This window comes from Cupressus sempervirens, chromosome 5 (genome assembly GCF_028749045.1).
Source record: "Cupressus sempervirens isolate cs-2001-9-10 chromosome 5, ASM2874904v1, whole genome shotgun sequence".
Taxonomy (NCBI): domain Eukaryota; kingdom Viridiplantae; phylum Streptophyta; class Pinopsida; order Cupressales; family Cupressaceae; genus Cupressus; species Cupressus sempervirens.
Genome location: NC_143122.1, coordinates 893,457,973 through 893,482,401, shown reverse-complemented (window position 1 = coordinate 893,482,401; position 24,429 = coordinate 893,457,973). Strand labels below are relative to the sequence as shown.

Genomic DNA, 24,429 nt, shown 5'->3' with positions numbered 1-24,429 from the left:
ACAAATAAAATAGAAAAAATGGCCTGCAGACAACCACCCACAGCCAAAGTGGAACCCAACACCAAAATACCTATGGTCCCCACACTGCGGAAACTCACGAATGCTAAAAATGTAGACATAGTGCCAACATGATCACGAAAGGTTGCAGGTGAGCTAGGGCACAAAGCCCCTAGCAGACCCATAATCGCTCTCTTTCAGTTGCCATCCATCTAAGAACCTCAATCTTGGGATCCCTTCATCATTTTTTTCTTAATATTATCCAACAACTTTAATTTTTTCTCTAGCACTCCATTTGCTTCTATATAGGCAATAATTTGATTTAAAAAGTTGCATCTTTTTATATTCATTTTATTTCTTAACTATGTCAATTCTTCTTGCAAAAAAATCCTCACAAATTAAGTCTCTATTTTCTTTCTTCACATTTATTAATTATTCTTCTAAAATGTCTATCTCAAAAATTAAATTTGCATTTTCCTTTAACACTCTTTTACCTTGCTTCCCCATTGCGATTAATCCACAAATAACACTTTCTTTGAATTAATCTAGTATTTTTACCACACTTCACAATCACAATGATAATTTTAGATTCCCTCCTCTATTCCTTTAAAAATTCAAATGTAAGATTATTGGTCATGATCACCATCTCAACAACATTACACCAAACTTTATACCTTTTCTCTACATTGATGAAATAGATAATTTTACCTCTAACAATCTCATTCTTCTCTTAATGTAGCAATAGACAACATACCAACAACCAACTTCCCTTCTCTTAAGTAATGTTTTACTAGATACTTTTTGTTCTCCTTTAGGCAACAACTTCAAAAAATAAAACAATTTATTCCACCACCCATCTTGGCTTTCCAAACACCCTCTAAATTAATCTTTTACTAGATACTTTTTATTCTCCTTTAGGCAGCAACTTTAAAAAATAAAGCAATTTATTCCACCACCCATCTTTGCTTTCCAAACACCTAGAGGTTTCTTTGGTGCTCCTCAATCAGATTATAATTTGCAGTGAAAAAAATTCACACAAAAGAAAAGCTACCACAACAAAGAGTTAATAATGCTCTAATACCATGATAAAAATTGAAAGGGCACAAATGTGGGTTTGGCTTACTGACAACTTGCTGCCAGCTACTTGGGTCCTATGTGGGGACTTCAATATGGTTGAAGTGGCCTCTGACAAAGATGGCATTCTGCCTTTCCGTTGGATAGCTGGGGAAAGAGAAGCCTGGTTTTACATGCATCATAAATTGGGCCTTTTTGATCCTAATACTAGCCGCCGTCATGATAGTGGGGCCTGACACACTTGGTCCAATTTTTGAGCCGGTCCTGACCGCATATTGAAACATCTGGATCGTGCTATGATCTCGGCGCAATCTTTTTTTGCCTTTTCTAAAGATCGTGATCTACCTATCATTCCCCTAACAGATGTGACATTGTCAGACCACTATCCCATTTATTTTGGCATTTTTTGGCAAACAGCTGTCCCCAAAGTGGCCAAGTCTCAATTCTTTCTCAACACATCTGTGTTGTTGCATCCTTCCACCATCTCCCACATACAATGTGTCTAGAATTTAGAACCATGTCCACATTCCTATCGAGGTTGGATTCAATGGTGGAATGATGCCATTACCAGAACGACTCAATTTTTGTCCATCTACGGGTGTCCTCTGGCAATTTTTAGAAAACGGTCTTATGAAGCCAACACCCTTGCCCTCAAAAAAGCCTCTAAAGCTCTCACCTTCAACCCCTTTGATGTGGATCTTCAAATTTAGCTTGCCAAGCTTCGCCATGAAAAGAAAATTGTTGATAACTATGCTACCTGAGGAGCTCAAATCAAAGCCCGTCTCCACTAGTTGGAGGTTGGCGACAAAGCCTCTAAGGAGTTCTTCCAAGCTCTCCGAGCCCGTCATACCAATGTTGGGATTAAAAAGATAAAATAGGGAACTGATGTTCTTTCCAATCTTCCTGACATCCTACAAGCTTTTGTTCTTCACTACGAGAACGCCTTTCCTTTGCAGGGCCATATGGTTTCTTAGGAGGAGGCTCTCAGAAAGTGTATTATTGTTACTCCAAACTGCCTCACGGTTGAGCAATGCACTTTCTGTGAGCAACTTCTTTCCCTCCGAGACCTTAAAGAGGCAGTTTACTCTATGGTGGATGACAAATCCCCTGGGTGTGATGGATTTCCCTGTGAATTTTACAAACATCTTTTGGAGAAATTGGTCCTGATTTGCAAAAAGTCTATCTTAAAGCATACCATTCTAAAAGCTTAGGAGTGATCATAAATAAAGGCAATATTAAATTCATACCTAAAGCTAGTGATCCTGAGGACATCTGCAACTAGAGGCCCATCACCCTCCTGAATGTGTGTTATAAGATCATTGCTAAGGCGCTCTCTCTCAAAATCTACCATATGCTTCCTCTTATTGTGCGACTTGAAGAAACTGGCTTCATCAAATCCAGGTATATTCTTGACAACATCATTGCTATCTAGGAAGGTATGGAATGGGCTCGTAAGTCCAAGCAACAGGCTATCTTTTTAAAGATAGATTTTGCTAAAGCCTGTGATCGCATTGAATGGCCTTTCATTTTGGCTATGCTTCAGGCTCTGGGTTTTGGTCCCAATTTTCTTTAGTCTGTGGAGATGCTCTTTGGTGACGCTAATGCTTGCATCACCATCAATAATTTGCAATCTAAAGCTTTTGTACTTTTTCGTTCCATCAGACAAGGTTGTCCGCTAGCTCTAGCGCTTTATGTCCTTGGTACTGAAGGTTTTGGTTATTTACTTGCTCACTCTGTGTCTTCAGGACTGGTCCGTGGCATTTCCTTGCCTAATTCTTCCTCCCAGTTAGTCAATGGGCATTTTGCTAATGATTGTTTTCTTACTCTTCTTGAAGATGAAGAAAACATCAAAATTGCTTTAATTTGTCTGGACACTTTTTGTCAAGCCTCTGGCTCTGCCATTCAATGGCATAAAACACTCTGCTACCAACACTCTTTTTTGCCAGCTCTACCTTGGTTCAGACAATTCCAATGGAAATGGGTTACTCATGGAGAAATCTTCTGCTTTCTTGGCATTCCCTTTGCTTTCCAAGCTTCCCCTGTGGAACTTTGGAATGCTGTGCTTACAAAGATTAACAAAAAGCTTAATTATTGGATCACTAAGCCGCTTTCTCTTGCTGGTAAATTCTAGATTTGTTCTAAGATTTTGGCTGCCACCCACGTGTATTATTCTTCTTGTTGGGCTCCCTCGAAAGCTTCCTATCTCAAATTAGAACATTTTCTTAGAGATTTTCTTTGGGCCTCTGGTTCTGACCATCATAGTTTTCACAAAGTTGCTTGGGATTTCTGTTGTCTCCCAAGGGAATCTGGGGGTCTCAGCCTACTTTTCACTTGGAAGTAGGGCCTTGCCCTCTATGCTAAATGGATTATCAGAGCTATTTCTGGAGATGAAGCCTGGAAAATTCTTGTTAGGCATTGCATCTCTTCAGGCTTCCCTGCTAATAGACCGGCGTGGAAGGGGATTGGTTTTTAGACCCTTCTCACTATGCATGAACCAGTGGTTATACAGGTCTCTTTTGTTATTAAGAGCATCTCAAAAGCTTGGGAAGCTATTAAACCTTGGCTTCATTGGGTTGGAGATGAGTTTCACAATGGGCTGTCCTTAAATCAACAAAACATTTGGTGGTCTCCCCTGTTTGCCTTCCAGGGTACTCCTCTTGCCAAGACTCAAGGTGCCAGTGCTCTGCGTTTCTTTAAACATGGCATCCGCACTACCAAGGACATTTTTTCAAGAGTCACCATGAATTTCAGGTCATGGGAGGATATGTAAGTTTAATACCGCCTTGTTCTTTTCGATCGCCAGACTTATGACCTTTTGTTGTCTTCCATCCCTATGCACTTACTTCATAAAGTGGGGATTCAGTCTATTCGTCCTTGGTGGTATGATTGGAAGTGGTTTCTTGCCACTCTATTTACCAATTATAAGCCCAATATGGAATACAGATGGTTTTCGCCCCACGTTCCGATGGTGGACACGCTTAATCAACAGTGGCGTTTGCATTCTTCTCTTTCTCAATGGAGAAAATGGTTTGACACCATTTGGAGTGCCATTACAGAACCTAAGATTGCACACTTTTCTTGGTGCCTTGCCTTCCAAGGTCTTCCCCTGGGGCCTTGGCTCAAGCACATTGGGGTTCCTGATCCCAGATGCCCCTTATGTGGCCAACCTGAGTCCTTTTTACATATTTTTTGGTTTTGCAAGTGTGCTCAGAATTATTTACACTAGATTCACAATATTTCAAGCCTTTTAGGCCCAAACCTTTTTCGTGGCACATGATCCTGCTAGGTGATTCCTCCAGATTTCCTCAAAAGTTCTCCCAGATCTAGCATTCTTTCAGGATGGAAATTTTGTTTTCTCTATGGAAAGATAGGAATGCTATTTTATTCACTCACAGTTTTTTGGATGTTAACATTGCAATGTACACTAAGGCATGCATTTGTAACAATGTCATTATGTAGATACAGGTGCAAGCTAATAAATTTTCCCTGGAGGTTGCACACTTATATGAATTGTTAAATTATTGGGGCAATGCTCCTTGCACCATTGCCAGAGTGCCTCCGGATGCCTCGGCCGATGCCTCCTCATCTTGCAGTCGCCGTTTTCAACACCAGTCCTCTGGCCGCCATTCACACACGTCGCACTCCCAGGGTCCCCACCATCGCTCTCCCAGCGGTGGTCATGGGGGTTGGAGGTGCCGCTCCGCTTCCCCACCACGTGGTGGTTCTGGCTAGTCCCCGGCTCCCCCCCTGGGTGAGCTTCTAGCCGGTCTCCAGCTCCTCCCCCTGGACGGGTGCACTCTGGCAAGTTTCCTCGGCTGGCCTTGGCAATTTCTCCTCCATGGCCAAACAAGAAGGATGTGGAGACTGCGACTACCCTAGACCCTGCTGATGCTGCTAACAGTTGGACTATTCCCAGTCTGCCTCACAATCCCACTGATGCATGGAGATTTCCTGATAAAGATGATCCTCCTCCCTTTGCTAGTGCTGCCTTGGCAGCCTAAAAGTGTTTTTTTTTAATGAATGGTTTATAGTTTCAAGCTGAGGCCATGTTGTTTATTTCGGCTTCGGCCATTTGAACTCATTGGCGGGGTGATCCTGTACCCCCCGGCCCCTTTTTTGTGAATTGTAATCTTAGTAAATTTTATTAATTGAGAAGGACTATTCTTCATCAAAAATTGAAATCTAAAATAATACACTATTGAACCACAGAACTAAATAAGAACAAGAAGAGAACAAATAAATGTAACTCATTTTATTGATAAATTTATGTGACTACTATTGAAATGGCTATGATTAGGTTCTTTTTTATAGATGCCTTTACATCTTTCTAGAATCAACTTACAATCTTTGACTTGTATGACAAAATGACAGAACTGAAACTAATATTAATAACCTTGACTTATGTGGATGGTAGACCTACTCTAAGAATGACAAATAATCTAATTGTACCTACTCTAAGTGTGACAAATAATCTAACTGTATGCAATTTATAGAAAACGTGAGTGAGATGTGGAGTTCACACATAGAATGAGTTCTTCCAACACTCCTCCTATTATTAATACTTAACAACTATGAATACATCCGAATATACTAAACTCAATAATGTACAATATTATTCCTTACTACTAAACTCGGTAACCTCTTCTCAATTGGGTATCGACTACTCATGTACTTCGGTAATCATGACACCCTTTGAGGTGCAACTTATATGCACTCCAATGAAAATATAAATCTTTTAAACTGTTTAACATTTATTATGGGTGCATATAAGTTGCCCCATATCCACTGGCCATAATCTCTACCTAACTTCATCACCTTCTTTCATCCTTTATCAATTTCTCACCTAATCTATTCTAACTTCCAGCTTCCTTAATAACTTTATCATTGTTGTCTTTGTACATAAGGGAAACAAGCCAGTTGCTGTCCATGTAAGCAATGAGTCATGTTACCTACGCACAAACATGCCAAAATAAATCATCATGAAGACCAATAGTTGTTGGCATTTTTCTATTGTTTAGTTTTCTTGATTGGTGGTTAGCCCACTTGTCCAAAAAGTACTATAATGACTATTGGTGGGTCTTAGTAGCACTTTTAGACCACCTAGCACTCCACCAGTTCTACAAAGAGCTCCATAAATATGGAAAAGTTGAAAAGTTAGCTTTAAACTCTTCACTCATGAATTAGAAAACGTAAGAAACTGTAAGTACACGAAATTGGCGTAAATAACTACTATGTCGTTTCCCACCAATCGTTCTTCTCAATCCTCGCTTCTCCTCTGATTCGCATTTGACTGTTTCAAACACAATCGCATAAATTCTTGCATACCCTTCTTAAACCGTCTCTTCTTCCATGCCTTCTAGGACCTTATTAAAGTATCTGAAATTCAAACACACCTATCCGTTATCCACTATAAGAATCAATGATGGGCCATCTAACCAGAAAATATCAATGAGTTGGAGTATCGATTATTGGGCTCAGAGAAACATTAAATACAACGTAAGTCATTTTCAGTTCTCATCTTCCCTTCTAAAGGCCATCGTTAGCTTTACTTCTACTATAAATCTATCTTGGCCAGGTTCAGGAGCTCACATTGTTTTTCAAAGTTTAAGCTGTTTCTTGAACTTTGGGCGATAAAAATGGGCATCAAGAATAGACCCCATGCTCTAATGTTGGCGTTTCCTGCTGCGGGTCACGTTAATCCCATGATGCAGTTTTCAAAAGTTTTGTTAGCCAGGGGTTTTCACATTACTTTTATTAACACTGAATACATGCATCAGAAATTGTTGCAATCTGGATCCATACAATCCATGAGTGGCATCAACTTCGAAACTATTCCCGATGGGGTGCCTCCTGAGCACAAACGGAACAGCCAATTGATTGACCAGCTTTGTGAATCCATCACAAATAATTGCCCCCAGCATTTTGAAATGCTGATAGATAAGTTGAAAGGAAAAGAAGATTGCCCTCCTTTAAGCTGCATTATTTATAATGGGCTTATGAGCTGGGCTCAGAAATCAGCCAAGAGATTAGGAATTCCTGGAGTATACTTCTGGACTGCAAGCGCTTGTGGCTTCAATGTTTACTTCTCAGGGCCTCTTCTGAAAAAGAAAGGATACATTCCTCTCAAAGGTATCTTTCAGTGAGCTGTGCCTTGAATATAATTAGTATATCTATATATCAATTTAAAATTATTATGTTTATAATTAGATAATATAATTTTTATATTCTTTATTATCAAATTTGAAAAATAAAATGTTGATACATTCAAATCATTATATTACAGTTTATACATTGAATTCTTTTAAAGATTTGTAAGTCTGAGATCTCTGAATGAAAGGAAGGCTGGTCAGTTCAGATTCTAACAAATCTATCTTAAATTTCCTTCATTATTCTTAATATGTTTATAAGTTATAGAGCATAAATATTTATGTCCATTTTTCTTTCACTCAAATTCTTATAAACTTTAGAATGATTGTAGCAATTTTAGATTTGGTTTTGTAACAATTTTTTCACATTCTATATCTACTATGCAAATAATAAAAGAGTATTCAATGTGAAGAAAATAGTCTTTTTAATTTTTCTACTAATAGATCATAGAATGTAAGGAAAAATATGTCTAAATATAAACATTACACAATCTAATTTACAAACTATTACAATAATTTATTATAAATTATAAAAAATTAAGATTAATAAATTTTAAAAACTATTAAAAGTATTCTCACAACATTCTCCTTACTTGAAACCTATTTTCATTGGGCAGATCTTTAGGAAAGCCTCTTTTGTATAATCCCAAAGATAAGAGAACATCAACTTACAACTTTTTTTCCTGAAAAACAGTCCAATAAATTGTTTTGCTTTTAGTAGATTTGTAAACAAATGAATATGTTGTGTATGATTTGCAGATAAAAGCTATCTGATAAATGGATATCCGGAAGAAGGAGAGATCAATTTCATTCCTGGGATCCCGTCCATACATATGATAGATGTACCGATTTTCTACTATGATGCTTCTAACTACATGTTTGAGCTTTTCGAAACCCAATGCCATGCTGCTCTGTCAGCCGATTTTATGGTAATTAATACATTTGATGAGCTAGATAGGTCAATAATAGAGACACTGCAGCTAATGTTTCCTGTCTACACCATAGGTCCTCTGCTACTTTCTACACAAGAGGAAAAGGATGGATTATCCAGTATGATTTCTGCCACTATATTTACCGAAGAAACAAGTTGTGTGAAATGGCTGAATAATCAGATAGCCCATTCTGTAATTTATGTGTGCTTTGGAACAATGGCAGTACTCTCTGAAAAGGAGCTTTTGGAGTTCGCATGGGGTTTAGAGGCGAGCAATCAGCCCTTCTTGTGGGCTATTCGTCCAGACCTCATTCATGGATCTTCTGCTGTTCTCCCTCCAGAGTTTTTGGAGAAATTGAAGGGAAGAGGTTTCTTTGTAAGCTGGGCACCTCAAACAGAAGTGCTCTCTCACCCTTCTGTGGGAGGCTTTTTAACACACAACGGATGGAACTCCACATTAGAAAGCATCTGTGCAGGAGTGCCCATGCTTTCATGGCCCTTCTATGCAGAGCAATTTATTAATAGGACTTTTGTCTGCCATGTTTGGAAAATTGGAATTTCAGTGAATGCTGATGTGAGAAGAGGAGATGTGGAAGAGAAGGTGAGAAGGTTGATGAAAGGGGAAGAAGGAGAAGAAATGAGGAGGAAGGCTGGTCAGTTCAGAGAAGCTTCTATTAAAGCAGTCAAGAAAGGAGGATCTTCTTACAATAATCTAGAGGAGATTTTATCAAAAATGGGAGCACATTGATCTTTCATCCTCGGGTTAAGTTTTAGTTTTGCAGTCGAAAATTGCATTGATTAACAGAGCCCCATGTTGGTGCTATTTCGAATTTTTCAAAAAGCATATGGATTTGCAGACGTGCATGTTAATTAGCTGCAACTACAAGTTTGTTTAGACTTGCCACTTTTATGCGGAATAAACAGTTGTTACCAGTGAACAATTATCTTTTAAATTTAATTTCAATTCGTTGCACTACAATGAATAGTTTTGTTTATAGAATTATGCATTAAAAAGTTACATTGGATTTGTATAACATAAGATTCAACCAACCAAAAAGGCGAGTCTGTTTATCAAATATAAGAATTAGGATAATTTTGGGGGCATAATAATGAGCAACGAAATAAAATATACAAAGATGATTGCCTGGGTTCATAGACGTCAATTTCCTCTATCAAAATATTAGTAGTTAGTTTTTATTAATAAATTAGATTTTAAAATGTCTACCACAGTATGAGGAAATTAAATTGGACAAAAATGAAATTTTGATTAATTTCGATATTTTTATTTTAAAGTTTTATAAAATAAAATATAATATAAGGTAAAAATAGAGATTGCTTAAAGTAAATATTCTATAAATTATTCTACTTTTATTTGAGAAAGATTGTCATATATAAAATGTTTGTATCTTTATTTAGATAATATTTGTGTTCATTGATATTTTAGAGATACAAAATTTAAAAATATTTAGATAAATTATTTATTTTTGATATTATTATTTTGAGTTGATATTTTGCTTGTAATTAAATGAGTTCAATAATTTAGGAAAAATATATATTATATCCTAAGAATAGATAGATGGAGTTAGTCACATCCTTAAATTTAAGTTAGATAGGATATTGTAAACACTAAAAAAGGAAAATGGAGCTTTTAAGAACCTTAAATTCATCTGATTTCTATGTATCTAGATTTTTCTTTTGTCAAGAATATAGGCCCCTAGTGTTGATCTTCAGCGGATGGCCCTAGTCTAGGTTAGACTACCTGGTGTACCTTTGGATTTTTGGGATGAGAAAAGTTAAAACTGGATTGGGGATTCCTTTGGTTACTTCATGAAAGTGGATGTGGTCACCCTTTAGAAGTTCTGGTTAGGATTTATCAGGCTCTATGTGAATGTAGGGGTTAGCAAAACCCTCCCTAGTAGTATTGCCTTAAAATCTAAATTAGGGACTTGGAGGCAAGTTATCAATTATGGAAATGTTGAACTATAATGCCAAAGGTATAAGAAATATGGCCATGTGCTTAGGGAATGCAAACCTCATGCAAATAAGGGAGAAAATGACAATGAGAAGGAAGCTACTCAAGAAGGGAGTGCATCAGAAGATGTCCAATGGGGTTTCTTGGGGATGGGCCAAGTTTGTGACAATGGGAAGGAAGTTATCAAGGAAGGAAGTGCATCAAAAGATATTCAAAGGTGTTCCTTGAGGATTGGCCATGTTCCTACCCTCCCTTCAGTGAAAGAAAATGAAATACATACCACCCAGACGGTGGAGATCACACTCATAGAGCACCTATGGAAAATGTTTTCCTTAACGGAGAAAAATATGGAAGAGACTATATAAGATTTGGAGGATGGTATATTTTAGGTGAATATTGTGGTGGAGAGAGGTGCTTGGTCCCCCACCATAAAGGACCCAAAAGACCCACTAAGCAAAGATCCTCAGCTATTACAAATAAAAGGCATGTAGAAGGACACATGGATGAGTTGTTCCTCTTCGTAGGGTACCTTGATGGCTTCCCTCCCATGTATGGACGATTTACTATCCTCAATCCTAGCCTATCGACTAATTGTAGATGAGGGATGGAAAGAACCCAAGAAGAAGGCAGTTGGTCAACCTAAAGCAAATGTGGGCTCAGAGAAAAGAGTTGGACAACCACCAACAAGAGTGGCAAAAACAAAAGCAACTTCCCATGATATTGCTCATGGGAGGAAAAATATCCTTGGAAGACATCCAAAGAGGTAGGAAATGAAATTCATTTCATGTAACAAGTGGTAAAGTATGTTTATAATGAAGCTTTTGGTGCATCAAGAGGGATAGCTACAATGTGGAATTCTAGTACACTAAATGGTAGGGAGATCTTGTGCCACCCCAATTTTATGACAATTTCTTTCAATGATGAGATAAATAACTTGGTGCTCCTAAATATCTATCCTCCTAACACTAGGGGGAAGACTTTAGGTCTAGGGGGAAGCACCAGTGTGAATGAATGGTTGGAAAGGAGCTAGATGCATTTGTGTTAAAGATTGAACAATACCCCCTTATATCCCTCAGAAAAGATGGGAGGCCTTGATGATGTCTCAGAGAGTAGGCAGGACTTACAGGGATTTCTCAGAAGGAATGCTCTCATTGACGTGGAGTTATAGGGAGTTTGATTTTCCTGGTCTAACAATCATTTAGGAAGCAACCTTATTTAGGTTTGACTCGACAGGGTGCTTCTCTTGGCTAATTGGGATATTGTAGTGCCTACTCTTGTTCACATCTTTTCTGGACATATTGTTGCTATTATTATCAGACTATGATGGACTAGTTTTATGTTGATGGATTAGTGGTATTTTTTTGAGACTATCAGACATTATGTTATGGATTCAGAGGTTATGTGATGAGATCATTTAGACTTTACATTTCATGCATACATGATGATCATTACATTGCTTTTAGTTATTGTTGATGATTAGTTGATGGTTATTATCTCATGTGTTTTATTATGGATACTTAACCCATACTTGCATGTGTATGGTGTGCGTATTTTTTTATTGTATCACATTTCTGATGTGGTTAAGGAAGGGAGTCGTAGTCACTTGCTTAGTCAGGATCTACATGATGCACCACATCCTGCCATTGTTTGTTTAGCTTAGCATTATATATATTGTATGTACATGCATGGTTTTTCTACAGGTTGCAGGTATCGGGTATCGACTTCTCTGAATTGCCAGGATGAGCGCACCCTATTATACTATCTCAATGATAAGAGAAGGGAGATAAATTCTGAAGTCCAAATCCCAAACCCTTAAGCCAATTTTCCTAGTGAGGTAGGACAAGAATCTGGATATCTTACCCACCGAATGTGTCAGATGACATGATTCATGATTTTTAACACTTTAGACTGAGTTTGTCTGATTTGCTGTATGATAGGTTTTCATATTTTATCTTGGAGGTCTATGGTGAATTTTCTATTAATTAAGTCTTAATAAATAGATTTAATTAATAAATTAATTGTTTTAGAAAATTAATATAAAATATCATGTTATTTGATATTTTGATTATTATTAATTAAATGTGAATTATTTGTGGAAAAAGGTGTAAATAAAAGAAAATTAGAAAATTAAAATTAATAATAATAATAAAATAATAATAAAGTAATAAATAAATAATAATAATAAAAGTTATAAAAATTAAAATGAAAGTTATAAAGATTAAAATGAAAGTTATAAATATTTAATAGAAAATTATATTAAAAGTGAATTGGAGTTATAAGCTTGCATGGGAGTTAATGCACTTTTCTATTTCTCAAGTGTCAACAACACGGGGGTTAGTGCATCAATTAAGCACATGGTGTCTACAACCCTATGGCTCATCTTGAAGGTTGGAAAAGACTCATGCTTAGTTGGTGACACCTTCCAGCTGTTTCTAGAAGCATTCTAGATGTTTCCTAAGAGCTCTTTATATTCAGGCATTCATAGAGGCTTAGATAGAGCGTTGGGAGTGCAATTGGAGCATTGGAGGACTCGAGAATTCTAAAGAAGGGAGCTTTCTCTGCGGGTTTTCTGAGGAGTGAATTAGCATCAGAATTCAGGTAGATTCTTGTGATTTTTCTTATGCTATTTTTGCATCATGCTTTCCCTGTCTTCTTCATTTCTTCCATATGTCTTCTGAAAAATTTCATATTTTTATGCATTCTCTATATGGGTAGTCTAATTTATTTGAGAATTTTATATGCATAAATCTGAAAAGAACACGGGGCTAGGGTTTAAATTTGTAGCCAAAACCATTAGAAGATTTAATGAATAAATTTTGAGACAAAATAGTTTATAGGAATATTCTCGAAATTGAGATCTTTAAATAAATTGTGTACATGTTCATTGTAAAATATACATGTTTATAATTTTCCCATCTGCATACAAATATATATATATATATATATATATATATAAATATATACTACGATATTTGATTCTGCAAGTATATTTAAATACACATACATATATACATTGGATAATTGTACTTGTTAATTGCAGTGAGAAATATATATATAAAAATCGCATTGCTATTTGTATGGGATCGACGTTTGAAAAAAACATTATTGAAAATACATTTGTGGGCGGACGGATTTATTTTCCCCCCCACCGCTGCCAACTTTACTACCACTGCGATATTGTACGGTACTCTTAGATGGCAGTGTACTTGCGATCGGCAGAGTACCTGCGACCCATAGCGTACCTGCGATCCGTAGGTCATACATGCATCGGCAGTGTTAATAATTCCGTGCCGTTTGGTTTTTTAAAATGGACATTGTTAAACAATATTCCATATGTTATGAATTTCTGCTTTTCAATGTTGCATTGTTATTAAAAAATTAAATGTTATATATATATATATATATATATATATGTATGTATGTATGTATGTATGTATGTATATATATATATATATATATACATATATATATATATATACATATATATATATATATATATATATATATATATATATATACATATATATATATATATATATATACATATATATATATATATATATATATATATATATGTATATAAGTATATATATATATATATATATGTATATAAGTATATATATATATATATGTATATACATTATCAATAATAAATAATTAATATATTATTTGATGTTTGGAATTTAAAGAGAAATTCTTTAATAACAAGATATTCTATAATGGTGAGCAATATAAATTCAATATAATCTTTAATTTAGAAAGATGAACATGGAAGAATTTTCAAATATTATTTTTAAAATGATGGGGGTCTAAATGGAAATATAAGAGACATTTAGAATATTTAGAAAATTGAGTTTAATGGTAGAAACTTTTACAAAAACTTGGGCTAGGTTAAACGTGAAGTTTTTCCACTTGACAATCAAATTGAGAAATGCAAATGAGACTTTTGCATTTAAATTTAAGTTGTAAACTTAGCAAAACCAAAACATATGTTTGCATTGTGTATTCTTTATGCTATTGTCTTGGGTTTTGCGTTGACTAGTGTTGACCAGTTATAGGAGGTCTACTAGAGGCTTGGGGGGGTTATGTGATTGTGATGTCATGATGATGTTTAATCTTGATCTTTATAAGCCCAGTCATGGTTATGTGATGGAATGCTTTATGTATTGTTTGTAATTACTGATTGTTATAGTTGAGATTCTTATGTATAAGACATTTGACTTAACAATTTTTGGTCATCGATTAATTATCCTTGGATAGTTTTTAGTCGCCAAAATGGGACTGTGATGTGGATTTATTCTTGATGATGTCATGTTGTGACATGTTTGACTCAACCATTTTTGGAGTCTTCGATCAGTATGATTGAGATATATTTTGGTTATTGAGAACCATTGGATACTTTGATTATCAATGATACTTTAGTTACCAATAGAGAACTGTTGTGTTCATGATTTTCTATTGATGTTTGCTCATGGAGATTTGATGCTTTTATGCATGTTTGATGATTTTATTATGGATTATCTTTTGTGATTTTGAGATTTATGGTTCCATGAGTTTAGTGTAGGATATCTGCATGTAGTGATGGGAAGTGAATGCAATGGGGGCCGAGGCCCTAAGAGGCTGCCAGGGTAACTCATTGTAAGTTGGATTAATAAGTGATAACATTCACACCTAATACTAACTAAATTAACCTAAAAAAATAAGAGTTTTGTTCTCGCCCATGCCTTGAGTGCTTGTACAGGCTAGGATGGGAGTAGTGAGATGCATCATTACGACCTTGCATTTTGTAGTATGCCTCGTTAGTATGAGAGGATACTAGTGGCCGCATGAAATCAGTATGGACCCATGGAGTTTAGCTAACTGCCAGGGTAACTTGTACGTGATAATTACGATGACACTTTCTCGCTTGCATAGTAGGTTCCTACATGTCATTGTGTGCCTCTAGAGATTAGATGTCAGAGTTTGTATTTGGAACCTTTGAGTTAGTATACTTTTAGGATTCCTGGACTTATAGAGATTTGTGCTATGTGATTTTGTTAGCCTATTTGGGGCTTGAGATTACCTCCTTAGCATGGTGGGAGTGGACCACTTAGGTACCACATGGTCAAGTGGTAGTGTATTTTCCACTCTTATCATTTGAGATTCATTGAGACATTGTGGCTGATGCATCCTTCATGATGGTGGATATGTATCCTTTTCATTGATGATTAGCATATGTTAGATGATGTTATCTTATGCTTATATTTGCATGTTAGATTACTTTCTACATATGTTGTTATATATGTTAGGAGTGACATTCCTACTATGTTAGTACAGATGATCTCTTCGGTGATTTGGAATGTTACGCACAGAGGGATGGCTAGGATCCATGATGGTCTAATGATGCTATTAACGGTTGGGAGGAACCGTGTACTTAGTTTAATATGTTTGATCTTTATTATGGATGTGTATGTCTTCTATGATGATGTATCATGCGATTAAATTTTCTTTGATGTATCATGGATTAGAATAGGATGATGTATCTTATTTCATGTATGTATATTCTTTTGAGCTTGTCATACCCTGTGACATGTATAGTGGATGATTGAGTATTTGAAGTATAATGTATAAACATTGGACTTATCATTATTATTTCATGTGGTTGTTGTACTATATGGATTCATATATGTTAGATGTTTGTAGATGTAATTCAATGTTAAGGGACCTTTAAAGAATGTAATATGTTATGTATGTTATGATTACTTTTAGATGGACATTGCTATTGCTTCCGTTATGGTGCATAAGTTATATGTGGTATTTACTTTCATGTTTAAAAATAAATAAAAGAATAATTGCTACTAAACTTAGTGAAATTCTAGGTTAATTATTTTGATCCCTTGGCGGGGCATTACATTTGGTATCAGAGCCTGAGTTTCTACATTGGGAGCTTGGGGTATTTTGGAACAACTAGAGGTTTGAACTATTAAGTGTATCTTTTCAAACTTGAACTAGGTGAATTGAAACATAACCTAAACTATTACTTGTATATTTTTCATACTTCAAAACTTAGTTTTAAAACTAGAAATTTTAATTTAAACCTAAACATAGAACTAAACTTAGTACTTTGTACTATTGTAGGATGGTATCTGGGACTAGGTCTTCTGTTAGAGGCTGTGGTAGAGGCCCTGGTTGTGGCAGAGCTATCAGTGTCCATGAGTCTGCCCATGAGGGATTGACTCATGTAGAGAGCAGGGAAGAGCACTCTAGTACGTAGTAGGAAGAGAGCCATAGAGAGGACCAAGCTAAGTCTGAAGAGGTTGGTATGTGATAGATGATGTAGACTATTCTAGAACATCTACCTCCTGTTCAAGAGCAGCTCAAAGTGCATCAGACAGAACAAGAGCAAAGACCTAGATCTAGAAGTCATCGGAAGGATCGTGAGAGGTTCATTGTGTCCACTCAAATGAAGGATCTTTCAAGATCCAAGGTCAAGCCTTTCAATGGGCAAGGTTCTGGTTATGTGGCCAAGTAGTGGCTTATTTCCCTTGACAGGATTTTTGCCATGCAGGAGTTCAACAACAATGTTAAGGCAAGATTTGCGATCACTAATTTAGAGAATTTTGGGGCCACTTGGTGGACGATTGAGGAGAAGAAGTTGGGAATCGATATGAGTAGTGTTACATACGAGTTATTCCTAGAGAGTTTTCGTGAACGATCCCTACCAGAGGAATGGAAACAGCAAAGGGCTGATGAATTTCATAATCTCAGATAGTATACCTTGTCAGTGATCGAGTATGAACGTAAGTTTTATGAGCTCATGTCTTTTTCAGGGTTTAGTGAAAATTCAGCTCAGTTGACACAACATTTCATTAGGAGGTTGAATAACTATATTATTGGGGGTGTCAAGGTATTTGAGCCAAAAACCCTCAAGGATGCAGTACATCGAGCTATCCTTGTTGACAAAAGTGTCAACCTTGGTCAAGGTGGTTTTGTAGGAGCGCCAACAGCATCAGAATCTAAAAGCAACTACAATTCAGGTGGTAACAAGAAGTTTTCTTTCTCTAAGGAGAAATAGTATCAGTAGCAGTCTCAGCAGACACAACAATAGAAGGGCTCAAATTCTCAAGCTCAAGGCGGTGGCAAAGGTTCTAACACCAAGAACAACCACAATGCTCAATGCAATAAACAAAATTAGTCCAATCAGCCAGCTCAGAGTAGCCAGTCTTTTGTAAGCAGGAACAGTCATCAGCAATCAAATGTACCACCTATGGGAAGAGGTTTTGGCAGAAATATGAAATGTTTTTTATGTGGTCAGATTGGACATTATGCAGCTCAGTTTCCTCAGTGAGCACCTCAATTTTCAGGACCTAGACCTACCATTTCAGAGGCTACAGTTGATGATGCAGGTAGAGCTCATAGAGTTTTTGCAACAGTTGATCAGCGCCAGGTAGATCATCAAGGAATAGTGGTTGAGACCACAGGTTCTATTAGAGGTATATCTCTTTCAGTATTGTTTGATTCAGGAGCTACAGATTCATTTATTTCACCATCTATAGTTTCTAAGTGTAAGCTGGATGCAGTGAAGCAAGATCATGGTTGGCAAGTGGAACTAGCCTCAGGAATTAAGGTCTTCACAGACTCTGTAGTTCATAAGTGCGGGCTTAGCTTAGGAAGCTTTGATACAACAGTGGATCTTCGAGTCATACCCCTTGGTTCCTATGATGTGGTTTTAGGCATGGACTGGCTTGGATCTCATAGAGCTAGTATAGATTGCAAGAAGAAGATTATTTTGTGCCAAGATGACCAAGGGAATGATGGGCAGATAATTGGGATACCGAGGCCTATATCTCTGCGGATGATTTCTGCTATACAATTGAAGCAAAGTTTTTGTAAGGGATGTCAAATATTTGCTATTATGGTAAATGATCTTGATGAGGAAGATCCTATCAGGAAGACTTTAGATCACCCAATTTTGCAAGAGTACACAAATTTTTTTCCAAGTGAGATTCTAGGCATGCCACCAAAGAGGGACATTGACTTTAGTATTGATCTAATTCCTGGAGTAGAGCCTATCTCTAAAGCTCCTTATCGTATGACTACATAGGAATTGGGTGAGCTATGTCTTCAGCTAGAGGAATTTCTGGCCAAAGGGAGCATTCAACCTAGTGTATCACCATGGGGAGATCAATCCAGTGCTCTTTGTGAAGAAGAAAGACAGTTCTTTGCACCTTTGTATTGACTACAGACAGTTGAATAAGGTGACTATTAAGAACATGTATCCTTTACCCAGAATTGATGACTTATTTGATCAGATCAAGGGAGCTATAGTATTCTCCAAGATTGATCTTAAGTCAGGATACCACCAACTTCGCATTAAGGAAGCAGATATTCACAAGACCGCTTTTCAAACTGGCTATGGGCATTATGAGTTCATAGTGGTACCATTTGGATTGACTAATGCTCCATCAATTTTCATGAGTTTGATGAATGGTGTGTTACGATCTTATTTGGACAAGTTTGTACTTGTGTTTCTTGATGACATATTGATATATTCTAAGACTCAGAAAGATCATGAGGAACACCTACAGTTGGTATTGCAGTATTTGAGGGACAATTAACTTTATGCCAATGCAGCTAAGTGCAAATTCTTCAAATCAGAGATTCAGTATTTAGGGCATGTTATTTTAGGAGATGGTATTTCAGTGGATCTTGCAAAGATTTAGGCAATAATAGATTGGCCGAAACTGACTAATGTGTTAGAGATTCATAGTTTCATGTGTTTAGCTAGTTATTATCGCAGATTTGTCCAGAACTTCTCTAGGATAGCACATCCTATCACTTCTCTACAGAGGAAAGGAAGGAAGTTCGTATGGACAAAGAAATGTGAGGAAGCTTTCCAAAAGCTCAAGGAGCTTTTGACCAGTGCACTAATTTTAGCTGTACCTGATTCAGAAGGTGATTTCATGGTGTGTACAGATGTTTCTCTTGAAGGGATTGGGGCAGTGTTGATGCATTATGAACGGGTGATTGCGTATGAATCACGCAAGCTCAAGGATCATGAGTTAAATTATCCTACACATGATCTTGAGTTAGCAGTAGTAGTTCATGATTTGACTAGATGGAGACATTTCTTGTCGGGGCACAGATTTGAGCTACACAATGATCATCGTAGTCTTCAGTACATTTTCACTCAGCCTAATTTGAATGCTCGCCAGAGGCGATGGATGGAGTTTCTATGCAAGTATGATTTTGAGGTTAAGTACATTCAGGGTAAGGAGAATGTGGTGGCAGATGCTTTGAGTCGTAGGAGACATGTGGTATTATCGATGACCCTTAGTGTGGATTTGAGGAGTCAGATTCTTCAGGCACTTCCTACGAATTCCTGGTATCAGGAAGTGTGCAGAGAGATAGAATCAGGGAGATCTTTGGAAGAAAAGTTTGTAGGTTATGTTTGAGAATTAGATGGTCTTTTAAGACATTTAGGGAGGATATATGTGCCATTTTTGGATGAGCTTCGCACCTTTATACTAGCAGAAGGCCATCGTACACCTTACTTAGCACATCCAGGTGTCAAGAAGATGCATGCTGATTTGAGACGTTTGTTCTTTTGGTCTAGGATGAAGCGAGATATTGTTGATTTTGTGGCTAGGTGCCTTGAGTGTTAGAGAGTTAAGGTAGAACATTAGCACCCGGCTAGACTTTTGCAGCCTAATCTCATTCCTTCTTGGAAATGGGATATTATCTCCATGGATTTCATTGTAGGATTACCTATGACTGTTTGATGTCATGATGCTATCATGGTCACCGTTGATTGGTTGACTAAGGTGGTGAATTTTTCACCGATTAGGTTTTTCTACACAACAGCTTCTGTAGCTAATGTCTTCATGCATGACATTGTGAGATTACATGGTATTCCTAGAAAGATCATTTCTGACAGGGATCCTGTATTCACATATGCATTCTGGACATCACTGCAGCATGAGCTTGGAGCACAGTTAAACTTCAGTTAGGCATATCATCTAGAGACTGATGGTTAGAAAGAGAGGGTGAATCAGGTTTTGGAGGATATATTACATATGTATGTGATGCATAGGCAAACACATTGGGAGGATTATCTCTACCTAGTGGAGTTTGCTTACACCAACGGGTATCATAGTTCTATTGGCATGGCACCATTTCAGGAATCATATGGACATCCTTTTCATACACCATTGAGTTAGGATAGTCTTGAGGTTTGCATCCTATTGGGTCCTAAGATGCTTCGTGATATGGAGCAACAGGTAGCACGTATCCATGAGCACTTGACTACGACACAGGATAGGCAGAAGAAGTATGCCGATGCTCATAGGACTGATAAGCAGTTTGCTATGGGAGATAAGGTTCTCTTGAGAGTGCGACCGTGAAAGAGTCTGATCCGATATGGAAAGGGTTCTAAGCTAGCACCTCACTTTGTGGGACCATTTGAGATTCTAGAGAGGATTGGCCCGGTTGCTTATCGCCTTGCTCTACAGCCCAGCCTAGCTCGCATTCATGATGTTTTCCATGTTTCAGTGCTTCTACAGTATATTCCTGATATTGTACATGTTCTTGATTGGAATGCATTGCAGGTAGAGGATGGCCAGCTAGCTTTGGAGCCGGTTCATATTCTGGAGCAGCAGGAGTTGCCCCCAGGGGTCGAACCATCGAGCAAGTAAGGGTCCAATGGGACCCTACTGATGATTCTTCAACTACTTGGGAGGATGCAGCTAGATTGAGGGAGTTATATCCCTACTTATTTGCAGGCTTCCAGGAGTAAGCCCAACCCAAGGGGGGGTGGATGTAGTGCCTACTCTCGTTCACATCTTTTCTAGACATATTGTTGCTATTATTATCAAACTATGATGGACAAGTTTTATGTTGATGGATTAGTGGTATTGTTTTGAGACTATCAGACATTATCTTATGGATTCAGAGGTTATGTGATGAGATCATTTAGACTTTACATTTCATGCATACATGATGATCATTACATTGCTTTTAGTTATTGTTGATGATTAGTTGATGGTTATTATCTCATGTGTTTTATTATGGATACTTACCCCATACTTGCATGTGTATGGTGTTCGTATTTTTTTATTGTATGGCATTTCTAATGTTGTTAAGGAAGGGAGTCGTAGTCACCTGCTTAGTCGGGATCTACACGATGCACCACATCCTGCGATTGTTTGTTTAGCTTAGCATTATATATATTGTACGTACATGCATGGTTTTTCTGCAGGTTGCAGGTATCAGGTATCGACTTCCCTGAATTGCCAGGTTGAGCATACCCTATTATACTATCTCAATGATAAGAGAAGGGAGATAAATTCTCAAGTCCAAATCCCAAACCCTTAAGCCAATTGTCCTAGTGAGGTAGGACAAGCATCTGGATATCTTACCCACTGAATGTGTTAGATGACATGATTTGTGATTTTTAACCCTTTAGATTGAGTTTGTGTGATTTGCTCTATGATGGGTTTTCATATTTTATCTTGGAGGTCTATGGTGAATTTTCTATTAATTAAGTCTTAATAAATAGATTTAATTAATAAATTAATTGTTTGAGAAAATTAATATAAAATATCATGTTATTTGATATTTTGATTATTATTAATTAAATGTGAATTATTTGTGGAAACAGGTGTAAATAAAAGAAAATTAGAAAATTAAAATTAATAATAATAATAAAATAATAATAAAGTAATAAATAAATAATAATAATAAAAGTTATAAAAATTAAAATGAAAGTTATAAAGATTAAAATGGAAGTTATAAATATTTAACAGAAAATTATATTAAAAGTGAATTGGAGTTATAAGCTTGCATGGGAGTTAACGCACTTTTCTATTTCTCAAGTGTCAACAACACGGGGGTTAGCGCATCAATTAAGCACATGGTGTCTACAACCCTATGGCTCATCTTGAAGGTTGGAAAAGACCCATGCTTAGTTGGTGACACCTTCTAGCTGTTTCTAGAAGCATTCTAGATGTGTCCTAAGAGCTCTTTATATTCAGGCATTCATAGAGGCTTAGATAGAGCGTTGGGAGTGTAATTGGAGCATTGGAGGACTCGAGAATTCTGAAGAAGGGAGCTTGCTCTGCGAGTTTTGTGAGGAGTGAATTAGCATCAAAATCCGGGTAGATTCTTGTGATTTTTCTTATGCTATTTTCGCATCATGCTTTCCCTGTCTTCTTCATTTCTTCCATATGTCTTTTGAGAAATTTCATATTTTTATGCATTCTCTAAATGGGTAGTCTAATTTATTTGAGAATTTTATATGCATAAATCTGAAAAGAACACGGAGCTAGGGTTTAAATTTGTAGCCAAAACCATTAGATGATTTAATGAATAAATTTTGAGACCATATAGTTTATAGGAAAATTTTGGAAATTGAGATCTTTAAATAAATTGTGTACATGTTCATTGTAAAATATACATGTTTATAATATTTGCATCTGCATACAAATATATATATATATATGCTACGATATTTGATTCTGCAAGTATATTTAAATACACACACATATATACATTGGATAATTGTACTTATTAATCGCAGTGAGAAATATATATAGAAAAATCGCATTGCGATTTGTATGGGATCGACGTTTGAAAAAGTGTGATTGAAAATACATTTGTGGGCAGACGGATTTAATTTCCCCCTCACCACTGCCAACTTTATTACCACTGCGTTATCGTAGGGTACTGTGAGATCGCAGTGTACCTACAGTCGGCAGAGTACCTGCGACCCGTAGGTCATACATGCGCTGGCAGTGTTAATAATTCTATGCGGTTTGGTTTTTTAAAATGGACATTGTTAAAAAATATTCCATATGTTATGAATTTCGGCTTTTCAATGTTGCATTGTTATTAAAAAATTAAATGTTATATATATTTATTTATTTATGTATGTATATATATATATATATATATATATATATATATATATATATATATATATATATATATATATATATATATGTCTGTATATACATTATCAATAATAAATAATTAATATATCATTTGATGTTTGGAATTTAAAGAGAAATTCTTTAATAACAAGATATTTTATAATGGTGAGCAATATAGATTCAATATAATCTTTAATTTAGAAAGATGAACATGGAAAGATTTTCAAATATTATTTTTAAAATGATGGGGGTCTAAATGGAAATATAAGAGACATTTAGAACATTTAGAAAATTGAGTTTAATGGTAGAAACTTTTACAAAAACTTGGCCTAGGTTAAACATGAAGTTTTTCCACTTGACAATCAAATTGGGAAACGTAAATTAGACTTTTGCATTTAAATTTAAGTTGTAAACTTAGCAAAACCAAAACATGTGTTTGCATTGTGTATTCTTTATGCTATTGTTTTGGGTTTTGGGTTGACTAGTGTTGACCAGTTATAGGACGTCTACCAAAGGCTTGGGGGGGTTATGTGATTGTGATGTCATGATGATGTTTAATCTCAATCTTTATAAGCCGAACCATGGTTATGTGATGGAATGCTTTATGTATTGTTTGTAATTATTGATTGTTATAGTTGAGATTCTTATGTATGAGACACTTGACTTAACCATTTTCGGTCATCGATCAATTATCCTTGGATAGTTTCTAGTCGCCATGATGGGATTGTGATGTGGATTTATTCTTGATGATGTCATGTTGTGACATGTTTGACTCAACCATTTTTGGAATCTTCGATCAGTATGATTGAGATATATTTTGGTTATTGAGAACCATTGGATACTTTGATTATCAATGATACTTCAGTTGCCAATAGATAACTGTTGTGTTCAATATTTTCTATTGATGTTTGCTCATGGAGATTTGATGCTTTTATGCATATTTGATGATTTTATTATGGATTATCTTTTGTGATTTTGAGATTTATGGTGCCATGAGCTTAGGGTAGGATATCTGCATGTAGTGATGGGAAGTGGCTTGCAATGGGGCCCGGGGCCCTAAGAGGCTGCCAAGGTAACTCATTGTAAGTTGGATTAATAAGTGATAACATTCACACCTAATACTAACTAAATGAACCTAAAAAGATAAGAGTTTTGTTCTCGCCCATGCCTTGAGTGCTTATACAGACTAGGATGGGAGTAGTGAGATGCATGGTTGTGACCTTGCATTCTGTAGTATGCCTCGTCAGTATGAGAGGATACTAGTGGCCACATGAAATCAGTATGGACCCATGGAGTTTAGCTAACTGCCAGGGTAACTTGTACGTGATAATTGCGATGTCACTTTCCTGCTTGCATAGTAGGTTCCTACATGTCATTGTGTGCCTCTAGAGATTAGATGTC

The 24,429-nt window shown here is 36.4% G+C and overlaps 1 pseudogene; it reads left to right on the top strand.

Moving 5' to 3' along the window:
* Positions 1 to 6,704: 6,704 nt before the first annotated feature.
* On the top strand, positions 6,705 to 8,896 carry LOC149558801 (7-deoxyloganetin glucosyltransferase pseudogene; annotated as a pseudogene).
* Positions 8,897 to 24,429: the final 15,533 nt, after the last annotated feature.